The following is a 13,641-nucleotide window of genomic DNA, read 5'->3' on the forward strand; positions in this document are numbered from 1 at the left end:
GAGGCTATTCTCCCAATGCTTCACTGAGTTCTACTCATTTATTTTCCCATAAAATATCTTGGAATTAAAAAAAAAAGAAAGAAAAATTAGATGATAACAGTTGAACTTTATATTCTACCTTTTATGTAAAACCTTGAAAACTTTTATAAATTAAACTTCTTACTGCCCCCTAGGAAATCATAAAATGCAGTATAATTCCTACAGCATCTCCTACCATGTTCCATGCTGGCCATTTAGTTCTATTTTAACTTCTATTTAAAATCCCTTTATGTATAAAAAAATTTAGATTCTCTGGGCATGTGTAACATGCAGGCACTCTGACACAAGATTGTAGAGTATTACTACTCTGCCAACTTGGACCTTATTCGAATTATATTGAGGCAGTTTGTGATTCTTTGATTCATTATCTGTAATTAGATTATCCCTATCTTTTTAGAAAAGGAAGCCATATTTATTAGTATGTGCATAACACACAGGAAAAGGAAGCACAGACCTATTGTTACAAGGTGCTCTAAGCCTTGTAGTATCTGAAACTTTTAATGTCATATATGTCATTTTTATTTGACTATGATGTACCTTAACTATGAGCACAGTAAATGGATTTCATTGTGTCAGGTGGTACCTGCAGTGTGAATGAGGTTGGAACAAAATAAGGACACCCCTCGGGAGGTGGCAGCTGTTGTGGGGTTCTCTTTTATTTTGTTGACAGTAATACATGGTTCTGTAATTACCAGAAGCTTTTCTGGTGATGTCATATGGGGAAAGTTAGCATTTATTCTTTTTTTAATGTTTTACTGGATCTTTATAGAGTTTTATAAAACAAGTGTTTACTACTTAGTAGCTAAGCATTTCCCCCTCTTTGTTTCTTTGTTTACTGTATTGATCTAAACCAAATCTATAGAAACAAGCTTATTGAGGCAGATGGCCTGCGCTCTTTCAAGAGATCACTGCTACACTTCTCCTTCTTCAGCACATAAAATATGGACAAAACTGCAACATGCAGAGGCAGAAGAATCCGCTGAAGACTTTTGGCAGTAGTGCCTTAAAGATATTTCAAAAATCATTGTGCTTTGTCACTTCATCTGTGCTATTACATATAATGAGGATTTTAAAAAGACCAAATACAGCTCTCTGATTTCCATTTAATGGAAGAGGTAACAAAGTTTAATTGTATACTTGAGCATGGGGCATCATTTCCAGCACATCTGATTGATAACTCATAGACTGGTTTGGGCTCAAAGTAATATTTGGAAGAAAATGCAGCTGCTGGGAGTTTATCTAGCCCAAGCTTCAGCATCTCTATTAAAAATGTTTTCCCAAAATTTGCATCATTAGGCCCCCAAAGTGACAGCAGATGGTGAGCAAACTGGACAGGATGCTGAGAGGACCAACATGAGAGCAAACTCCTTAGGAGAGTTCACTAAGGACCTCGCCCAGGATGCGGAAGGTATTAGAGAAGTCACAATGTAATCATCACTTCTCCCAACCAAAAAATAAAGGGCTTACTCAGGCCTGGAATTTATCTTGTAAGAGATGACGTTTCTAAATTTGGGAATTGGATTTTTAAAAAGTGTTTTGAGCTAGATATTGAAGGGCATTATTAGCTGAGAATCTACAGCCCACAGTGTTAAACTAGTGACAACAGTCAGTGAATTAGGAATCATGAGAACAGAACAGCAGTAAGTTAAATGCATCCCTTTAGGGTTCTTGAGAACAGGGTAGTATGATCACATGGGATTAAATTAGTTAACAGACAACATATGTTCTGCTATTGTGCTGTTTTTGTATTTAAACCTAAAAAAATGTTTTTTAACAAAGTTAATCTTATTTTCCTTGGCACATTAAAGCAGCACTTAAATTTCTCAAAATGGCTTTTAAATATTTGGCACTGGTTTGTAATGAACATCTGCTGCTTGGGATCTGGGTGTGCTGCCTTACCAGAGCTGACTGTATTTAGTCCACAGTTCTCTAGGAGCTAATTCCTGGCATCTACCAATCTGATGTGAAAATCAAAGTGGAAGCCATTTTGGGGCAAAAGCCCAGATTACAAAACTCAAATATAACAGATGAAGCTTAAACAAGCAAATAAGCCCCCCCAAAACAAACAACAAAACATTAGTTCTTAAATATCTATTAATATTTATATAATATAACAAACATGCACGCGTGTTGAGAAAGTAGGAAAAATGGTTTTTGCTTTAGAAAAATAAAACATTTTAAATTGCTCTACAATGTTCTATATACATTTCAGATATTTTGCTTGGCTATATAGCCAAATAAATCAGGACACGAGATAAACTTTAAGGCAGATCCTGACAGGTAATCCTCAGGAATCAGTGGCTAAGAAGAGACAGAAACTTCCAAAGATTCCCCACCGGAAGCAGCAAAGTTTTAACCTTCGACGTAACCTCAGGCAAAACATGTCAGAATCTGAAACAGTTGTTGCTCCTACCAAAGAATTCTCAGTTGACTCACTGTGGTTTGTCCTTTGCTAGAGGAAGCTGTGCTTTCCCTGATTTTATTTTCCATTAATGTTACTTGAAAGTGTCTACCCCTCCCCCCACCCTCCCACAACAGTCAATCAATCAATCAATCAAAACACCGTGATGGTTAGAATTAGGAGATACGCAAGAGCGAGTGTTCAGAGCAGATCCATAATGAGGAGGAGCTAGAGATTAATGTTGTTATGAGCGATGTGACCATAATCATCCTGCTATTGTACTGATTACCTAGTGTGAATTAAATTTATGCTGATTGGTTTCTTTTTCCACAATTTTCATAACAAGGGGTAATAAGGCAAACTACTCTTATTATTTCCATTCTATAGCCAAGGAAGTTGGGAAAGCAAATTGCCCAGGGTCATGTTGCTAGAATGTATTACTCAGCAAACCTGTGTCTGAATTCAGGTTTGAATTGTCTTAAGCACCACAGAACAGAGCCTTACCCACTCTCTGTAATTATATACATTTATGTTTAAGTTAATGTATACAATTCTCATGCCAGCATTAGGCTCAGACTTTTCCAAATATCTTTTCAAAGATTCAGATTTAAAAATCATCCGTCCAGGTATAGTTATTAGTACGACATCCATATGGAATACTCTGTGTTCTGATCAAAACGTTGATACCTGGAATTAGCACAAATTGTCCTTGTTACAGGAATATCTGTTAAGGAAAGTATTCCTTATGCACATGCTGCTCTCGTAGTATTTATTATGATCACTTAAAGTCCCTCTTCATCACCAAAGAAACCCTACCAATATAAGCATATGAACTCAACCACCAAAGACATCTGTTCTACTGAAGCAAAGCAAAATGACTTTTGAGGTGAGAATACCTTGAACATCTTCAGTTCTTTCTTTTTGCTGGTTCTTTCAAGCTGATACGAATTGTCCTTTGTAATCTATGGCCTCTGAAAATAATTGGTTTTCTTAAAATCGTTGTGATGGCATGGTTAGCGCGACATCAGCTATGAGAGCCAGCTAGCCTGCTGCTCTTGTACATAGAATGCTACCCCTAGGTTTTTAGTCATCATTTTCTCCTAAAGATTTTTCTCTCCTATTGAGTAAGAAGAGTGGATTCTTACTATTTACTTTGTCCTTAAGAAAGAAATGCCCCAAATGATTGTCTATAAATATGATTTTATTTGATTGCTTATCTCTGAGCCTTTATGTGGAATCTGTGAATGGCTGTCTGATAAACTAGGTCTTCTCTTCCTTTGTGACTTTCCTACACTGCAGCCCAAGATCATTAAAAAGATTTTTCTTTTAGGCAGAAGATTTGTTTGCGATTTCTTTTTTTGGATCTTGTATTTACCTAAAAATTCAGATGCAAAATTATTCATTTTTTTCTTTTACTATGAAAACAATGTAATTTTTTTCCTGCTTAACTTTTTTCAAAACTCAGCTGAATTTCATGTTGTGACTCGAAGAAATAGATGTCCCTCTTTTTCCATTATTACACAGAATATTTTTCATTATTTTGGAGAACAAGCAAATACAAAAGGGATGTGAATATCAGTGGAAGAGAAAAAATTCAAAGCAATTATTTTCAATGGTTGAAATTAACCCTACCAAAGCTACTCTCTTTCTGGAGCCCTGGTTCTCAAGTATCTGATTCTTTCTTCATTTTTGCTCCACTCTCCTCTGAGGAAAGAGTTTCACTACTTAGTCATCTCTATATCCTAAACTATGGGCCTCAAGAATCCACAGGGCCTTTAGTTCACTTTCTACCTACTATGCATAGTTAGTCTTGATAGAAATTCTTGAGAAACATAATATCGGTTGCTGACTAGTCAATTCATTTCCTTCTATTAGATGAATTGTTCACTACTGGTCGTTAGTCATGGCCAGGATTATGAGGTCATAAGTTCTTCTGAATAGTCCATTTGGGACTTGGTGGCACCCAGGCTTATTTATATTATATGATCATTAAGAACTGTGACTGGCTAAAGAGATAGAGTACTTGTCTTTGAGAAGATTACCTTTTTGACAGTCTTTAAATACATCTTTCACTTCAAATAGTTAGCTATCTGTATAAAGGAAACACATTTCAAATATCTTCATGGTCTTATCTGACCTCACCATACCTTTAAGGTGTCTTGACTCATTCATATTCAGGACCTTTCTGCTTCATTAAAAACAGTTGCCGAGGACACTTCTTACCTTTCTCCTAACTCTACTCCTGTCCCGTGTTTCCCATCTGCCTGGCACTTGGCCGTAACACTCATCTCTCATAGACACCACTTGTGCAAGTAGTTGCTATTCGTCTCCTTAGTTGGACCAGAAGCTCTGTTCCTCTAGCTCTTCCTTCTTCTTGCTGCCTTGGATAGAGTGCTTTGTTTTAACTTAGATTCTAAGACCCAAAACTTCACTGTTTAATCACTTTGTGACTATCTTGACTTCTTTCAAGTTTCTAAACCTTGTTTAGATAATTCACGTGAGTGTTATTTTCAAATTATTTCTGTGATTCCCCAGTTTCTTTCTAAGGAGAGCTAATGAGCACTCTTAATGGTAGAGGCAGTAGATTGCTATAAATTCATTGGCTATGTCTAAGAAGTAGAAGAGAGATTATTTTCATATTTGTTTTCTGGCATATATGAATGAAAATCAAATCAGCATTTATTTAGGTAGAAAACACATGAGACTATTTGGATGAAAATCTAGAACAGGAAAATCTTCTGGTTGGAGAGACATTTTAAGTAGAAGAGTATCTTTGGGGGCTAAAGAGATGAGTTAATTCTTAGCAATTTTACACATTCTAACTTTTGACATTTGACCCGGGCAACCTATGAGGCTGATAATGAATCTCTAGAAAAATCAGTCATTTCAAAGTTTTCTTGCTGGCTTCTTAATAGATTCCCCATTGCTCTTTTCATCCAAGGAAGACTTAATAATATATCTGAGACTCTTAACAGAAGTATCAAAGCACTGAATGTTCTTCAGTTCCAGTCCTAGATTAGAACCCAACACAAGATACTGTTTTCCCAGTTCATTGGAATATTAAGATTTTTGAGGTTTGATTGCCTAGGAGCTGATTTATTTGGACTAGTAAGATATGAGAAAGACTTTTTAACACAAAGGTAAACCAGTGGTAAGCTCTCTTCCCTTTACATATCACCTGTTTACCTCACTGAATTATGGCCTTGTACAACTTCTAGAATTATGATTTTAAAGTTTATAAAATCGCTGAAAGCTAATTTCTTTAGGTCATGTTTGTCCTGAGACTGAAGCTGTAGAGAAGTACATGCATGTAGGGAATGAAATTCTCTAAACTTCTGCTCCCTGATAATTGATCTTAACTGTATAGATCAAGAACACCAGAGTGGGACGGCAGCACAGGACACTGCACGGCTTCAGACATAACCCATCCTGGATGTTCAGATAGCTGCTATTTCAGTTAGAAATTTGTTCAATGTAAGCAATTAAATGTGATTTACATTATTACTTTTACCTACATAATGTTTTTCATATGAGTAAACTCAGAAGTCAGAACAAAAATTCTTTACCTATCCATGTATCCTGGCATTTATTTTAAAAATGTTATCATTGCAGCTAATGTGCATTCATGAATATATGTTGGAGAGTAATGCAGACAGTTTGTAAGCCCCTGCAAAGCTCTCATTCTAGCAGTCTTGGGAAGAGATGACCAAGAACATATGAAACTTGGAGTAAGCCTTACTTGCTGCAACCTGATGGAATATTTTATTTTTATTCATTTTCTTCTTCCTCTATTTTTATGCACTGGCACCCTAGTGCTATCTAGAAGTGAATTAAATGGCTCAGAAGCTGTGATTCTGCAGCTACCAAGATGTTAGAATGGAAATTACTATCTGGAGGTGTTTGCATATATAATGTACTCATGTCCATTTTAACCTAAGAAGTTTGCAGGAAGCTTTTTTTTAACACCATCAAGCATTTACTATTTCTGCCTGTATGCCTTCTGAATCACTGAATAATTGGTTTTTAAAAGTAGAATTATAAATAAAGGCAATATGACAGAGGAGAAATAACATGTTTCAAGTAAAAGGCATGAAAATTCATATTGAAGCAGCTGGAACAGGTAAGGCAGCCCCTCATTCCTTGTATACCAGTTTCCTTTGTGTGCTTAATGGCCCAGGCCAATGTGAGGAATCTACATCAAAGGACTTTTAAATATTACTCCATCTTATAAACACTTTTCAGAATTGGTTGGAAGGTAAAAGTGAATTGTATTTGCATGGGGCAGAATTTTAAAATTTTTCTATTATTTTCATAAAAATCTCTGTTTGTTCTCAACCACAGTATCTCTAATAGTATAAAAAAAAAAGTAGGAAATCACCAGAGTACTTTTATCATTGAGTCTATTCTAAATCAGGCTATAATTCTCTGTATCAACCCCACAGTGCTCTGAAATTGAGTAGTTTCCCTCCCTGAAGCCAGCACAGAATTAACCTTTCTTCCTTCCTCCCTTGATCTTCTTTGTCTCTCCCTTCCTTCCTTTCCTCCTCTCCTTACCCCTCTTTTCCTCTCTCCCTACTCCTACTCTTTTTCTTTTTATTCACCTCTCACTTCACCCTTTTTGATTTCAAACATTTATTAAGCTCTTGTGTGGCAAGCAATAAACACATTACCAGAGACAGAAAACCTAAGAAGCAATTACTGACTTTGAATTATATATAATCTAGAAAAATGATTTCACACTTTTTTTTGACTGGGCCCACAGCAAGAAATACATTTCCTTGCAATCCAGTACACACAGACACACATGTATTAGTTGCTAGGGCTGCTGTTAACAGAGTATCAAGAACTGAGTGGCTTAAAACAACAGATATCTATTGTCTCCCAATTCTGGAGGCTGCAAGTCTGAAGTCAAGGTGTGGGCAGCAGTCCACGCTCCCTCTGACACCTGTAGAAGACAATCCTTCCTTGCCTCTTTCTGGCTTCTGGTGGTTTGCTAGCAATCCTTGGCACTCCTTGGCTTGCAGCTCCAGCATTTCAATCTCTGGTAGGGATCTCACATGGCATTCTCCCCTGATGTGCCTTCTTTCTTTGAGCCTCTTCTCTTCTTATAAAGGACACTAGACATATTGGATTGGGTCTTACCCTACTCTGGCATAGCCACATTTTAACTTAACTAATTACACCTGCAATAACCCTATTTCCAAATAAGGTCACATCCTGAGGTACTTGGAGAGTATTTTCGGGGGACACAATTCAACCCATAATAACACATACACAATGAAACAGTAGTTTTATGAATCAATATTCAGTTTTTTACTGTGTAATTTTTTTGTTCTATCTTATTATGAAAAAGTTTGATTTTTGACCCACTAAATTTATTAGCAACACACTAATAGATACAAGCCCTTGCTGGAAAAAGATTGTTCTAGAAAGGGAGATAAACATACTTAAAAATGTTGTATTATAGGTGCTAATAGAAGAATGTATAGCATGAATATTCTAGTATGGGGATAAATTTGTTTATGAAAGTAATGGAAAGCTACATAAAGAAGTAACCCCTACTGAGTCTTAAGGGATAAACAGAAGTCACCAGTGGTGGGCACTTTGAGGAAGAGAAGAAAGAAGAAAAAAGTAGCTGTATAGGATGACTGACCCTTGGAGGATGAATAGGAGTTCATGAAACAGTGAGACCAGTTCCTAAAAGTTCTTATATACAATGCTAAGGCATTTAGCTTTTATTCCATAATAATGGAGGATTTCAGACAGAAATAAAAGTGGTGAAAATTATGGGTGAGAATTATTTGAATTTAAATCCCAAAGTGACCTTGAGTCACTTTGTTTTTGCTTTGGTTCGCTGATATATAATTGGGAATAACAATGCCACCTGCTTCATTGAGTTGTTGTAGGAATAAATGAGCTACTATATAAAAAGAATTGCATCTGGCTCATAGTAAGCCACAATAAGGGTTAGTTACTATTATTATGATACAATTGAAACTTTTAAGCAAGGGAATGAAACAAGGTGAGCAAATGCTACTGAACAGTTTGAAAATCATTGCAGATAAATCCATGGAAGATGGAAGCCACTGGGTGAAAAAACACAATAAGTGCTACACAACAGTTCCAAATATTTGGCTTCACTCTCCCCACTTCCAGGTTAACTGGAATAATTGATTATTAGTTGTTCTTTAGATATAGGTCAATAAAATATATTTCACTTTAGACAGTTCTATTGACAGGAGTAATTTCTTTGTCATTTTCATAGTTTAAATGCCAAAGTGAGGGCACTGTCTTTGTATCTTACATTTTTTTCAAAGAAAGGTGTTGGGGACCCATACATACACTTGGAGTCACAAACAAATAAAAATTTTATTTAAAAAAATAAGGCAAATTTCAAGTGAACAAAATAAATTACTACAATTTTTATGTCACTTTGTTTTGTGTATTAAACTGAGTGTAATATAATAAAACACTGCAGAATATTTAGCTAGGTCTTTGATCAAAGTCAAATAAAAATAAAACGTTTTACCACCAATTGGGATTAATGTTGGAATTAGATTTGGAGGTTTATTGTAATTTGACTTTTTCTTTTGTTTAAACCACCTTCATTTTATCTCCAGTCCCCCATGGCTGTCAAGTTATAAGAACGGAAAAATCTAGGCTCGCATTAGTAGTTGTTACAGCAGCTGCACTGTGTGTGGCAAATATATCTGGGCAGAAACCTGTGTCTTAGTTCCATCCCAGAGCAGCTGCCTTCAAACTGAGCCAAAATCCGAGCCAGCCAAAGAACCACAGCGATGAGTGGATATCAGAAAGAAGGAAAGAAGAAACCAGCCTGGGAACTTGGGGTCAGCAAACAAGGAGTGATGAAGTCCTTCCAAGCCGGCGAGGAGAGCCGCCCCCGCGGTCACTGGGTCACTGCATCCGCACAAGTGCGCTGCGGCCACTGCGCGCGGCCGCCACTGCTGAACCCAGATCCTAACGCGAAGCGATACCCACCGCACACTGATGCGCCCCTGTGAACATGCCCACAGTCCTGCTCCGCGGCGTTGGAGGGAGTTCCCTTTCTCCTTTGTCCTCTGGAGGCTGCAGGGCCTGGTGATGCTCTGGCTCCACAGCAGAGATTCCGCAAATGATTGTGTCTTGCTTTTGCTTAATGGTGTCCCTGTGGATCCTAGTAGTGAAGGTCACTTGAAAATTTTTCCCTGGCTCAAGCTCTGAAAGAATTTCCCTTTCAGGGCTTGAAAACTAAAGTCAGAGAACTCACCCAGCCAGACGACGATTTTGTAGACTTCTCCCTTGGCAGAGACAAAAGGACTAGTGATTGTAAACAGACCTTGGTAAGGGCCTTCTTTACTCCAGCAAGGTGGGGAACCAGACTTTGATTTTATAAAATACCACTGCTTAATAAGACAATTTCTGTACACAATGACAACTCTTAGCTGGCTAACTCTCATGGTGGACAGACCAGCTTAGGAGGAATGTTACAATCTCCTTTACAATTTTCAAAGTCAATTATAATTTTCAAAAGTTTTGTAAATTCAGCTTTCATCCTTCTAACTATCTATGTACTCTTAAAAGACAGCACACTATTGCCCACAGCAATTCTGTGCAATATTACCTGCACGCCATTAGTCATAGATACTGGTGGATACATTTTCTGATTTATATACAATAAACAGGGGAAGCAAAAGGATTTCAGGCTCTTGTATTTTAAAAAGAACTCTTTTGTTTCATTCTATCGTAAAACAATATGTATCAATTACTGAAAATTTAGAAAATATTAAAAAGCAAAAAAAAAAAAACATAAATAATAGCCACCATAACCCTACTGCCCTGAGATAACCAAAATGTAATTTGTATATTCCTTGGGGGCAGGAACTGCACATTAATTGTAAGTCCACCACAGGGCTCAGCTCAGAGTCTTGCACAGATGAGGGCCTTGGTTTCAACCCTGACTGAGCATCTCTGGAACTAAAAATAAGTACATAAACAGAATGAGTAGCCTGGGCTCTACCTCAGGCCTATACATATTTTTTCAGTGGTGGCCTAGGTAGCAGCATTGCAAGGAAATTTCATGGAGAATTCTGCCAAAGTTGAAAAGTAGTGGATTCAGTACCCCCCCCAAAAAAAAAGCTTTTAAATTGAATTAGAGAGTTTTGTTGCAATCAAATAAAAGGGGGTACTCAAACAATTCATAATGATCTTTTCCCCCATCTGCTGAATTTGCTTACATTCCTTGAAGCCTCACTCCAGCAGAAATTATCATGCATGTTTGAAAAGTAGTTTCCTGTCCTGAGAGCTTTTCTTCAGTCTTCTCGAACAAGGCATGGCCTATGATTGTACCTAATGACTCCATTTCTAGCTTTTTAAGGTTGGTTATTCTATGCACTACTTACTCCAGCACCTAAGAGCAAGCTTCAAATATTACAAGCTTTGAGTAATTGGCTGCACCACATTCCGAGCACTTGGAACCTGTCTTTTGGCTTCTCAGGCTTTAGTTTCTATTAAATTCTCGCTGCCTTGGCCAGTGGAACCACGTGCTAGGATGACAGTCTGGCTTTTGCCTGCAGGGGACCTTAAAACTTGGAGACTAGGTCATAAATACAATTTAATTAAAGTACCCTGAGATGTTCTCTTCACTTCAGAGACCCTCTTTTTTTTGTTGTCTTTTCCAAGATTCTGTATTTGGGTCTATAGTGCCAATACTGATTGAGCACTCAAAATGTCCCAGATCTGTTTGAGGTTCTAGTGATTTAAGAATAAATTGAACCTGAAAACCCTGCTCCTGTGGCTCTTACAACCTAGTGAGAGATAATTGAAAACAAATGTGTCAGGTGGTGATTAGTGCCATCACTAATAAGGGAAAATTGAATAACTTAAGGAGATACAGTTGTAAAACTGACCGTTTTATACAGAGTGGTCAGAGAAAGGTCTCCTGAGGAATAGTGAGCAAGTGGCTATTTTATGTAGAATGGTCAGAGAAAATTGCTTTCTGACCACAGAATCTAAGGCTGAAGGGAGCAAGTCATGTCTGTGTATCTGGGGCAAAGAGTGTTTCAGGTTGAAGAAATAGCACGATAAAAGCTTTTTGGAGAGCATGTGTAGATAAGGAAAAAAGCGGGACTGCGTTGTCTGGGCATAGCAATGAAAATACAGTGGTAAGAGATGAGGTCAGAGAGAGATTGCAGGAGCATGGGTGAGGACATGTAGAGATGTACAAGAAAAGGAAAGGACTTTGCATTAATTCTGAGCTGATATGAGAAGCCATAGGAGGGTTTTGGGAACATTAATGACATTTCTGACATATTTTAAAAGGAACACACTGACCACTGGGAGAGAATAAGAGTAGAGGCTATTGCAAATATCTAGATGAGGGTCATGTAGCTTGAATTAGATTAGTGGTATTGGAGGTGGTGAAAAACTGTCAGCTTTTGATGGTGGAGCCAATAGTATTTGCAGATGGACTGGATTTGATGTGACTGAAAAAGAAAAGTGAACATGACTCCAGCATTGTTGTCTGGAATAACTAGTAGAATGAAGTTTCCACTTATTAAGAAGAGGAAGAAACTGGAGGAAGCAGGTTGGAGGTGGTTGAAATCAGGGGCTTGATTTTAGGCACATTAAATTTGAGATTCCTGTTAAATATCCATGTGGAAGTGTAAATAATCAGATATGAATTTGAGCTCAAGGGAGAGGTGGGGGCAGGAGTTAGACATTTTGAGGTTATCATCTTAATGATGGTTTACTGTTAGGATTACATTTGGCTGCAAATACCATAAAAGCAAAATCACACAAGTGTAAATAAAATAAGAGTTTTTATTTCCATTATTCAGAAAGTCTGGAGATGAGCAATCTAGGAGCATGGCTCCACAATCATCAAGGAACTCCTCTTTGTTGCTCTGTTATCCTCAATATGTGACTTTGATCTCATGGTCTAATGAGGCTACCTGAGCTCCAGCCATTATGTCCCCATTCATGTCATCAAGAGGAGGAAAGAATGAAAAAGGATATGGTCCCTCCCTTTAAGAACACTATCTAAAAGCTGCGTGTCCAATTACAGCTTACTAGTCAGAACTTGGTCATTTGGACACACCTAAATGCAAGGAATCTGAGAAGTACAGTATTTATTCAGGAAGATCTTATACTAGGTGCAAACTGGGGTTTCTCTTACTATTGGAGAACAACTAACATGCTATATTACAGATGATATTTAAGTCAAGGCACTGCGTGACTTCTACAGTGAATGTACACCTGGGATTGAGTAAAGGTTCCAGGGTTACCCATCTAGTAAATGTTAGAACTTGCAGGTTTAGCTCAGTCATTCTCTCACATGTGACCTGCTCCTCAGGCTGACTCATTTTACATTTCTTGCCTCTGTAGTTTTAGAAATGATGTTTCTTTTTCCAGAAATGCTTACTTCTCCTTTGGCTGCCTGGGTATCCATTTTCTAAATGTAGTTTAGAAGATCATTTCTTGAAAATCTGTCCTGATAGCCTTTTCCTCACCTTCCAGTGACTTTAGCCTTCCCTCAGCTTCTTAGGTGCCTTATACATGCTCCTAGGTGTAACTGTAACTTTAGTAAGTTTAAACTCTAATTATCGTGTTTGTCTCTAATAATATACTGTGAGCTCCAATGAGGGAACAAACATTAAAAAAAAAAATTCACCTCCAGGAAGCAGCCTAGTGTTTGGCAGTTAGTTCTTTTACTGATTAAGGATTAAATGAATGAAGGCCTAATCTCTGCCTTTAGACATAAGTCATAAACATCTGGGGTCAAGCTGACAGCATCAATATAGGCAATTAGACTCACTCTAAGCACGGGGGAATGGAGGGGTGTGGGGGGAGCGCTATGGTGATTGCAGAAATCTTGACTCTATCCAAAGATATTCAGACTCAAAGTTTTAATAAAATAGCAGCTCAGCTTAAAAAAAAAAAAAAGTCTACAGGTAAGAATAGGCTTATGGGATACAACTTTCTACTCCCGTATTAGATAGTTTATAATCTCATAAAGAGGGACACATTCTAAGAGAAACAAGAAAAGGTTGTATTAAATTGGAAGAGGGGTAACAGTGGAGCTCCCATATTCTGTTGTGCACTAAGGGGACAGAGCAGATTAACTACTTAGTTGGATCATAAGCCACTCCTTTAAGTGGCTTCTTTGGTCACAAGCACCTTCCCTTCTTTATTTGAGTGCTCTT

The sequence above is a fragment of the Vicugna pacos genome, chromosome 36 (genome assembly GCF_048564905.1).
Source record: "Vicugna pacos chromosome 36, VicPac4, whole genome shotgun sequence".
Lineage (NCBI taxonomy): Eukaryota > Metazoa > Chordata > Mammalia > Artiodactyla > Camelidae > Vicugna > Vicugna pacos.